At 36.6% G+C, this 10,988-nt stretch overlaps 1 long non-coding RNA gene across 1 annotated transcript in view; it reads left to right on the top strand.

Moving 5' to 3' along the window:
- Window positions 1-10,988, top strand: part of LOC147915908 (uncharacterized) — a 37,589-nt gene that overhangs the window by 13,352 nt on the left and 13,249 nt on the right. The gene's annotated exons all lie outside the window — the stretch shown is intronic.

Genomic DNA, 10,988 nt, shown 5'->3' on the forward strand with positions numbered 1-10,988 from the left:
ATGGAAGGAGATGCTCCTATGTAACTGGGCTCCCTAAAGTCAATGAGAATGATAGGATTCCAGAATAGCACAAGCCAGGTGGGAGCACATAACCACCAGAGACAAGATGAATGCTATTACTGTAATGAGCAGCTGAAATGGTAATTAGGGAGCCCCAAATACAAAGATCTGTGGCAATGCCTAATAAACAATGTGTTACTAGAGACAAGGTAGATGGGGAGCAAACAAAGGTATTGTTTGACTTCTTATATATTCAACAAGATTAAGAACAGGAGAACAGAAGATTAAGGTCAGCACTATAATAGAAAATCATGATCCTTCATCCAGTTTCTAAATAGAGTTGGTTCTCAGTCCCAGAAGTAGGATCCATTTGAGGAGGAACCCTAATGCAGGTATACACTAGCGAACAGAAATACATGAGAGCTATTGAATTGACACTCATACCCTGGGATTCAAATGCCATCATGCTCCATCCCCACTCCCATCCTGGCTAGTGGAGATATACAAAGCCAGAGGAAGACAAGGCGTTCTGGCTCAAGTTGTACAGTGAGTCTGTAGAACACTATATAGTTATTTCCCTGGTCCTTTAGGGCATAATTGGGATCGATATTTTTTAGTAGTTGGCAGAAACCATGATCACATTAATTCTTTAACCTGTGGGGTAGAGGTCATTAAGGTAGAAATGGCCAAGTGAAATCCCTGAAACTGTTCCTTCATCTATGATAGCAAATCAGAGGCAAAACTACATCCCAAGTGGAGTTGTAGAACATAGCATAACCCTCCAAGACTTAAAAGATGCAGAAGTCGTTAAATAGAGATACCCTATCCTTATTCAATTAATCAGTATATTCCCTGAAAAATCCCAAATTGATTATTCCAACTTGACTGAATAAGATTACCAGAATCTCTGACACATGATCTGAGGCTTTTGATACGGACATAAAATTATTTTCAATCCCCACAGATAAAGAGGATGAAAGGCAAGTTGCATTTATGTGGCAACAATGGAAATACATATTTATTCATATTAGGGTTATAATTAATATCTTAATCTCTGAGAAAATATAGCCTAGAGAGAATTTAATTGTTTTGACATCCAGAGAACATAATCCTTGTCCACCATATTAATCATATCATGACCTGGTAAATAAAAAATGACAAGTACGTTAGATGCCCTAATAAAAAACATGAGTGTGAGAAATTGTGAGATAAAACATACAAATATTCAGAAGATGGCCTTATTGGTGAAATGCTTAAAAGTTCAGTGGTCTGAGCATGCCAGAACATGCCCTCTTAGTGTATCCCTTGACACTAAGAAAGATGCACGGTGCTCAGTAGGCATCCTGCAATTTTGAAGGCAGGTTGTACTCCATTTGGGAACAATGTACAGAGCCACCTATCTGGTGATTCAGAAGACTTCCAGTTTCAAGCAGGATCAAAGAGAGGATTCTACAACCGGTCAAGACTGTGCCAAAATTTCTTTGCTACTAAGAAATATAATGGTAAGAGAGAATCTATGGCAGATATGGATGATTGGTAGAGTCTTTGGTAAGCTCAAATTGGAGAGCTTCAGTAGAGACCCCTAATGTTCTAGAGCCAGATCATGCCGTCTGTAACAAAGAACAACAAAGTTGTTCTTGGCGAGATACCGGGCTACAGTAGGAACTGAAGAATTTATCAGAACTGTTCGTCACAAACTGGGTATGTCAGATAACTAAGTCTTAGGATCAGCAAGATGCAGCTGCAGTCCAATATACAATGAAAATTATTTAGTTGGAATTAGGCATGAGTAGAACTAGAGAGCACAAGCAAGGTACATTAAAAGGTGACCCCATGCCCACAGCATCTACCTCTGCTGTACCTCACCTTTTCTTCAACTCGTACCATTAGCCTCATGGAGCGAATCAATATAGAGGAGGAAATAAATTTGTACCTGGTTTACAAAATAATCTGCTTGATACATTGGTGTGAGCAAAAAATTATTGAGGCCATACTACAGCCCAATTCTGAATTTGTGTTTCCCGTGCCCCTAATCTTAGGTCCTGCTGGATTAGAACTTCTACTTCCCGTGAGAGGAAGTTTCTACCAGGGGGCAGAGGAATGTTTCCAGTGAGCCAGTAGTTACAACTCCCATGTAGTCACTTTGGGTTCTTCATGTTGGTTGAAGAGAAAGCAAAGAAAGAGGTTCTCAACTGACTTAATTAACCCTGATAATCATTAGGAGCAAGGATTTCTGCTACATTCTAGGCATAGGGAGGCATATGCATAAACTCAAGAAATTCATTTTGGTATCTGTTAGTGCATCCATGCCTGGAGATAACATGAAAGGACAATTGTAGCTACAATGGCTAAATAAGGCTGGCAGGGCCCAGATCCCACAGGGATGAAGATATGTGTTATACACTGGGCAGTGGAAGAGAGATGATGATGAATGTCAATTGTGGACTTGAGAACAGTTGGAGCAACTGAGATTGTAGCTTATTGTTATGTTAAATCTTTCATAGGTATTTTGGCTAACTACCATCCTGAAGAGTTGCTGATGGAATGTACTTAACAGTCATAAGTTTATCTAAGCAGTGCAAGGGGTGGACTGTAGTAAAAGCTCTGATGCTCATCTTCACATCATATTGGCCCACTTCTGACTTAGCCACAACTCTGGAGCTATTTATGAACTCATATTCCCTTTGCGCTGATAGAGTCCTGCATCAAGAACACACAGCTTTCCCTTGATCCAAGGCCTTCTTTGATGCCTTAGGAGGTCAATCAGTTCAAGTAAGAATGCTGTGCAGGAGGTCTCAGCAGAATTGAGTTCCTTGACCACATGAGTGACAATGAGAAAGCATCTTATGTTGGATTTTCTCCTTCCCTGATCCTATCTTACTGTTCCTGCTCCCTCACTCCCAATTCTTGGGATCACTCCCCAAATAAATTATCTGCATCCAAATCCTTGTCTCAGGTTCTGTTTTCAGGGTACTTCAAACTAAGACAGCGTCTGATCCAAACCTTTTAGTCTGTTCTTTCAGGCCTTAAATGCTCAGTGCAATTTTACTTCTGAACCTCATTCAATCTAGAAATCAGACCATCTCCAGATCTTCAAGTAATTAACTGGATACCTACTTGAAGATTTTGATTCAGGCTTGATCTGGTAAAATATTTTGTGTTCTGGCTCCTCCCTGATCTTGATCCTTGACTCTGATTGCAATTTTTCACACATATTTCTAACCATGATTAGACAGTAAACTCAACTTAGGTCTGAATATTCTTCCATAATATTCTCATTAACTAAAGAAGAGTTATAGTTAATTACTCTGAAATGACATTCGTTTTGTAATACCTCCAAAAATTTATGAGATTTTACTCAGGCCAGTACTTCTTTGAAGCGCATCCTTCCATAAGTACCACTATAAATAGTTTTGCTTGTTACCTCTGGGAAAAATTGTGAACAATTTTTAAAAAACAGATTTAAGCCTTCTAGTGTTCTGCATATTACTGACCTAATTTTATAGGTATGAATCCAAACCAGAGATGGAAAATGGCTCTTGTGAGAGAGGGTGTAAGACCTCAAACATCTGGCCCTGCTAAGAGCATCAGAAGCACTAGTATGTTTTTTTCTTTTAAATTGTGGTAAAATACATATAACATAAAACTTACCATCTTAATAATTTTTAAATGTACAGTTCATGTAACAAGTACATTCACATTGTTGTGCAACCATCACCATCATCCATCTCCAGAATTCTTTTCATGTTATAAAACTAAAATTCTGTATCCATTAAAAAATAACTCCCCAATACCCCCTCCCCTCAAGGCCCTGGCATCACCATTCCCCTTTCTGTCTCTATAAATTTGACTACACTAGGTACCTCATATAAGTGGTATTATATAGTATTTGTCTTTCATAACTGGTTTATTTCACTTAGCATAATGTCTTTGAGGTTCATCCATGTTGTAGCATGGTTCTGAATTTCATTCCTTTTAAAGTCTGAGTGATATTCCATTGTATGGATATGCCACATTTTGTTTATCCATTCATCTGTCAATGGACGCTTGGACTACTTCCACTTTTTGACTATTCTGAATAATGCTGTGATGAACATGGGTGTGCAAATATCTCTTTGAGACCCTGCTTTTGATTCTTTTTGTTATATACCCAAAGAACTGCTGGATCATATGGTAATTCTATGTTTAACTTTTTGAGGAACATCACACTGTTTCACATAGCAGCTGCAACATTTTGCATTGCCACCAGCAATACAAAAGATTCCAATGTTTCCACATCCTTACCAAGACTTATTGTTTTCTGATTTTTTTGATAGTAGCCACCTGAAAGAGTGTGAGGTGGTATCTCATTGTGGTTTTGATTTGCATTTCCTTAATGATTAGTGATGTTGAACATCTTTTTATGTGCTTATTGGCCTTGTATGTTTTTTGGCGAAATGTCTAAGTCTTTTGCCCATTTTTTAAATCAAGTTGATTGATTTTTAATGTTGAGTTGTAAGAGTTTTTATATATTCTAGATATTAACCACTTATCAGTTATATGATTTGCAAATATTTTCTCCCATTCAGCCTTTTAATCTATTGATTGTGTCCTTTGATGCACACATTTAAAAAAAATTATTTTGATGTCTAATTTATCTGTTTTTCTTTTGTTGCCTGTGCTATTGGTGTCACATCCAAGAAGTCATTGCAAAATCCGATGTTATGAAGTTTTATGCTATGTTTTCTTGTGAGATTTTTATAGGTTAGCTTTTATGTTAAGGTCTTTGATCCATTTTGAGTTTGTTTTTACGTATGATGTAATATAAAAGTCCCACTTCTTTCTTTTACATGTGGATATCCATTTTTCCCAGCACCATTTGTTGAAAACCTATCCTTTCCTCATTTAACGGTCTTGGCACCCTTGTCAAAAATCATTTGACTATATGTGTGAGGGTTTATTTGTGAGCTCTCTATTTTATTCCATTGATCTATATGTCTGTCATTATGCCAACATCACATTGTTTTGATTATTGCAGTTTTGTAATGAGTTTTGAAATCAGGGAGTACGAGGCCTCCAACTTTGTTCTTCTTTTTCAAGATTATTTTGGCTACTCGAGGGTCTTTTGAGATTCTATATGAATTTTAGGGTGAATTTTTCTATTTCTGTTAAAAAGCCTATTGAGATTTTGACAAGGATTGCATTGAATCTGTAGATCACATTGGTTGTAGCAACATCTTAACAATATCAACTTCTCTAATCCATGAATACTGGACATCTTTCCATTTATTTTATGTCTTCTTCAATTTCTTTCAGTGATGTTGTGCAGTTTTTAGTTTGTTTTTGTCTCCTTCTTTATGTTTATTCCTAAGTATTTTATTCTTTTTGATGCTATTGTAAATGAGAGTGTTTCTTTATTTTTTGGATTGCTCATTGCTAGTATCTAGAAAAGCAACTAATTTTTGTGTGTTGATTGTGTATCCAACGACTTTGCTGAATTTAATAGTTAAAAGTTTGGGGGGAATCTTTACGGTTTTCTACATATGAGAACATGTCATTTGCACACAAAGCTAATTTTACTTCTTCATTTCCAATTTGGATGCCTTTTATTTATTTTTCTTGCCTAAATTGCTCTGGCTAAGACTTCTAGTACGATGTTGAAGAGAAATGGTAAAAGTGGGCATTCTTGTCTTCTTCTTTATCTTAGAGGAAAAGCTTTCAGTCTTTCACCATTGATAAAATGTTAGCTGTGGGCTTTTTATATATGTTGTTTAATATTTTGATTTAGTTATCTTCTAGTCCTAGCTGCTTGAGTGTTTTTATCATGAAAGAGTGTTGAGTTTTGTCAATGCTTTTGCTTCATCAATTAAGATAATCATGTGTTTTTCCCTTCACTCTGTTAATGTGGTGTATCATATTGATTGATTTTTATATGTTGGAACATCCTTGCACACCTGGAATAAATTCCACTTAGTCATGGTATGTAATCCTTTTAATGTACTGTTGAATTCTGTTTGCTAGAATTTTGTTGATTTTTGCATCAATGTTCATCAGGGATATTGGTCTATAGTTTTTTCTTATAGTGTCTTGGTGTCAGGGTAATGCTGGCCTCATAGAATGAATGTGGAAATATTCCCTCCTTTTCAATTTTTTTTGGAAGAATTTGAAAAAGAGTGATAATTCTTCTTTAAATGTTTGGTAGAATTCAACAGTGAAGCCACCTGACCCTGTTGGGAAATTTTTGATTACTGATCCAATCTCCTTACTAGTTATGAATCTGTTCAGATTTTCTGTTTCTTCATGATTCAGTATTCTTAGGTTGTGTGTTTCTAGGAACTTATCCATTTCATCTAGATTATCCAATTTGTTGGCATACAATTGTTCATAGTAGTCTCATAGTTTTTATTTCTGTAAAATAAGTAGTAATGTCCCCTCTTTCATTTATGATTTTAGTTATTTAGGTCTTTTTTTTTTCTTAGTCAATCTAGCTAAAAGTTTGTCAATTTTGTTGATTTTTTTCAAAGAACTAACTCTTGGTTTTGTTTTTTTTTTTCTTTTGTTTTTCTTTTTTCTTTTTTGTTTATCTGTGATCTAGTATTTATTATTTCCTTCCTTTTCTTAGCTTTGGGTTTAGTTTGCTATTTTTTTCCACTTCCTTAAGGTGTAAATTTAGATTGTGAGACTTTCTTCTTTTTTTACCGTAAAAATTTACAACTATAAATTTCCCCCTTAGTACTGTTTTCACTGTTACCCATATGTTTTGGTTATGTTGTGTTTTTATTTTTATTTGTCTCAGGATATTTCTGAATTTCCCTTGTGATTTTTTTCCTTTAACCCATTGGTTGGTTGAGTGTTTAATTTCCATATTTTCGAGGATTTTCCAATGTTCCTTCTGCTAATGATTGTAGTTTCCTTCCTTGTGATTGAAAAAGATACTTTGTATAATTTCAATCTCTTAAAATTTATTAAGACTTGTTTTGTGGCCTAAAATATGGTTTACCCTGGAGAATGTTTCATGTGCACTTGAGAAAAATGTGTATTCTTTTGTTGTTGAGTGGAGCATTCTATATATGTTTGTTAGGTCCAATTGGTCTGTAGTGTTGTTCAAGCTTTCTATTTCCTTATTGATCTCTGTCTGGCTGTTCTACCCATTATTGAAAATGAGGAATTGATGTTTCCTACTATTATTCTAGAGCTTATTTCTCACTTCCATTCTGTCAATGCTTGCCTTATACATTTGGGAACTTTGATGTTTGGTGTATAGATTTTTATAATTACTATATCTTCTTGGTGCATTAGCTTTTTTATCATTATGTTGTGTCCTTCTTTGTATCTAATAACGGTTTTGACTTAATGTCTATTTTGTCTGGTATTAGGGTAGCTACCTCTGCTCTCTTTTGATTATTATTTGCACGGAATATTTTTTTCCAACCTTTCACTTTCAACCTATGTGTTTCCTTGGAATCCAAGTAACTTGTAGACAATATATAGTTGGGCATTTGAAAAAACAGCCGTATTTCCCAGTATTTACAGACTCGCTCTGTGAAGGGAAAGACCTTCACTAATCAACTGGGCATGAAGGCTTATGGTCTTCGCAGGCCTTTCTAAGCATGCCTGTGCCCTGGGCCTGTATGTGTGCTTTTTTCCTCAATCCTCCCATATACATGGCTTCCTTTAAATGTCTTATATTCCCTACGAGTCTGACCTCTGTTTCTTTTCAGGATCTTAATGTTCTTTTGTATTCCTCTGCCCATAATCTCTTGCCCCCAGGAGCCCACAGGTCTGCAGCACCCCCTGTAGCTCTTACATGCCATGGTGCCTGCTCTGTTTTCAGCGGCCTCCAACCTGATATCCAAACTATGCCACCATTTCCATCAGTGCTCCAAGTCAGGTAAGACAGAAACCAGTCCCTCAGGAAGCTCCAGACAGGCTAGAACAATGCAAACAAGTTCCACTCTTTTCCTTCCATTGCATGGGGGGAATCAGGAATTGGACAGCTTCGTCCTGATGCCATGCTAGGGAAGAGGCAGAAGAACATGGCTGAGTAAAAACACCCCCAAAACTCCTTCCATATTGGGTGTAGCTTTTTCTTGGTTAGACATTTGCTTGGCTGCTGCAAATCCTTAACTGGTTTCTCAGAAAGCTACTTTGGTTAGTATGTTGTTGTTTACTTTGTGTTTCTATGGGCGAACAAAGGCCTGGAGCTTCCTAGTGCACCATCTTGCTAATGGCACTCCTCAGCATTAGTATGTTTTATTATTATTATTAACAGCCTTCTGTTGTTAATTCTTTTCCTCTCATTATCTTTAAAAATGCCACAATTTTCAAGTGAAGAGTAAGTACTGACCTCTTTGATTTGGCTAATAGGTAATGACACAGCAATTGAAACCAAATGACTTATTATCTATTACCAGCAAATTTAGGGACTAGAATTTATCAAATCACAATATTTTTGAATGCTCATTTTGCTTGATGATTCAGCTGTACACAGCATTTTATAGATCTTTATACCTCAAGTGTCTGAAAGGTGCCCTACATATAAGTGATGCTCAAAATTGATGACCATCATGATCACACTTACATAGCCTGTTTCTCCATGAACTAAACCATGATCCAATTGGTTATAATAGTTGGCTTCTAAAAATAAAGTTGACTTCATATTATTCAACACTTAATGGAGAAAAACTACAGATCTTCTGTAGATAATCTATGTTTCCTTGCATACTTTGGGTCCTTAGAAGAAGATATTTTATCATCAATCCTAGCAAAGAAAGTCAAAGGAAGTTGAGATTTATTTCCTTCCATCAGGAATATCTATCCTCCTGCATCCCAAAATGCTACTTCTGTAGGAAATACTCCAAGTAATTCCATTTTCTTGGGATTAATTACCTGCTGTATCCTCAAATATATCATATATTCAGTTCTAACACACGTTCACTTACTGCTTTGTAGATAGATAGATATTTTTCAGTTTTCTGACTCTTTAATCTCCTTGATTAAATTATATACTTCAATCATTCTTTTACCCCACTTCTAGTTATTCAAGAAGTAACTGTAAGTCCTTCCTACATTTCTATCATATATGTCCCTCCTAACTAACATCAGCCTCTTTCAGCTCTCACCTCCTCATACACTGTCAGTTTCATCTGATGAAAGCACTCCTTTGTCTGTATCACCATCCTACTTAGAAACTCCACATTATCTATTGGATAATGGTCAAACTCCTTCATGACACTCTAGCCTCATACTAGATCGCCACATTTATTTATTTCCCCCTAGTCCCTATCATGAACCAGCCCTGGTGGTTGAGTGGTTAAGATTTGGAGCTCTCACCACCACGACCCCGTGTTTGTTTCCTGGTCAGGGAACCACACCACCTTCTGTTGGTTGTTTGTTATACTGTGGCAGCTGCAAGTTGCTGTGATGCCAAAAGCTATGTCACCAGTATTTCAAATACCAGCAGGGTCACCCACGGTGGACAGAGTTCAGTGGAGCTTCCAGACTAGAAGAAGGATGTGGCCACCCTCTTCTGAAAAAAAATTGGCCATGAAAACCCTATGAATAGCAGCAGACCATTGTTTGATATAGCACTGGAAGATGACAGAATGGTGCTAAAAGACCAGGCAGGGTTCCACTCTGTTACACAGAGGGTCTCCTGTGGTCTCTAGGAGTTGGAATTGACTACATAGCACTAACAACAAATTCCCCATCATGACTCCCATATTCCCTGTAACTGCACTTGATTTTAGACCTTAAAGTATGCTGTTTTTTTTATTTGAATGTCCAGCCCAGTCATCCCCCTTACCAAATTTATTCATTTATACCTTTCATTTATTTAGAATATATTTAATTCCTGTGTACTCATTTCCAAATCCTACCTTTTGCATTAATCCTTGCCCAAATACTTTAGTTCTCAATGTGTTCTAACTTCTCTAGTCCTACACAGTAATTATTTCTCTACCCCATTCATTTGTCACATTGAGTATGATTTCTTGGCATATTTGCTTATCTTTTCTTCTGTCTATATCATATGTTCCCAACTAGACTGTATGTTTGTTTCTCGAGGACAGGAAACAATAAGCTTTTTCTTTTTGCTCTAGTGTTCTCAGCACAGTGTCTATATTTAATTAATTATCTTTCTGAGTAGTTACTATTTTCCTTGATCACAAGAGCAATGGTGGATAGTGATGATGTTTACTCAATAAGCACTAGTAAAATCGAGGACTGATTTCCACAAAACACACATATAAACATTGCTCATAGCATGTATTAAAACATTTAACTAAAATTTAGAGGGCAAAAATCAATGGCATTTTCTACATGCCCCTCTGATGCCTAGTGATTGTTTTTCAAGATTTACCAAGAAATTTTTGAATTTCAGTAGTTTTTTTGGCTGGTCTGAAAAATACTTTTTTTAACCTATTAAATCATGGAATAATGTATAAACCCAGAGAGTTATGCCATACTCAAGTGTTAACAAGGAAAGTTGCCAATAAGTTCACAGTGGTGTGCTCAGCTTAAAACCTGACTCAAAGCAGGCATTCCATAAATATTTGTGAATGAGTATCAATAGGTGCCTTTCTCAATGTTTATGCAAATTAAGGGAGCAGGCTAGTTGAAATAGTGGGCTAATGATTAGTGTTGAAAATCAATCAGTCTACAGCTTTTATCGTGGATCCTCCATTAGTAGATCATTCTTAGCCTGGGTGGTGTTTTCATCACCCAGGGGTGGTGAGCAGTAGTTTGAGCAGAACCATATCAAAGATTTTGGACTAAGCTTCTCTCCTTCCACAAGTCCTCGGTCTTACTTTGCACTTAAACTAACACAAAGCATAGGTGTCCATGACCCCCAGTATGTTATCACATGGCTAAGAAATACATACATCTTAACAGAAGTCTTCTGAAGACATACTGTAACTTGCTAATCTATAGGGATCATTCAAATGGGAGGAGTTTTGGACACTCAAATGAATATTTGGGGTCTTTTTCTCACTCCTCAAGCCATAGCT

Source organism: Ceratotherium simum, chromosome 11 (genome assembly GCF_057802395.1).
Source record: "Ceratotherium simum simum isolate JZ-2026a chromosome 11, ASM5780239v1, whole genome shotgun sequence".
NCBI lineage: Eukaryota > Metazoa > Chordata > Mammalia > Perissodactyla > Rhinocerotidae > Ceratotherium > Ceratotherium simum.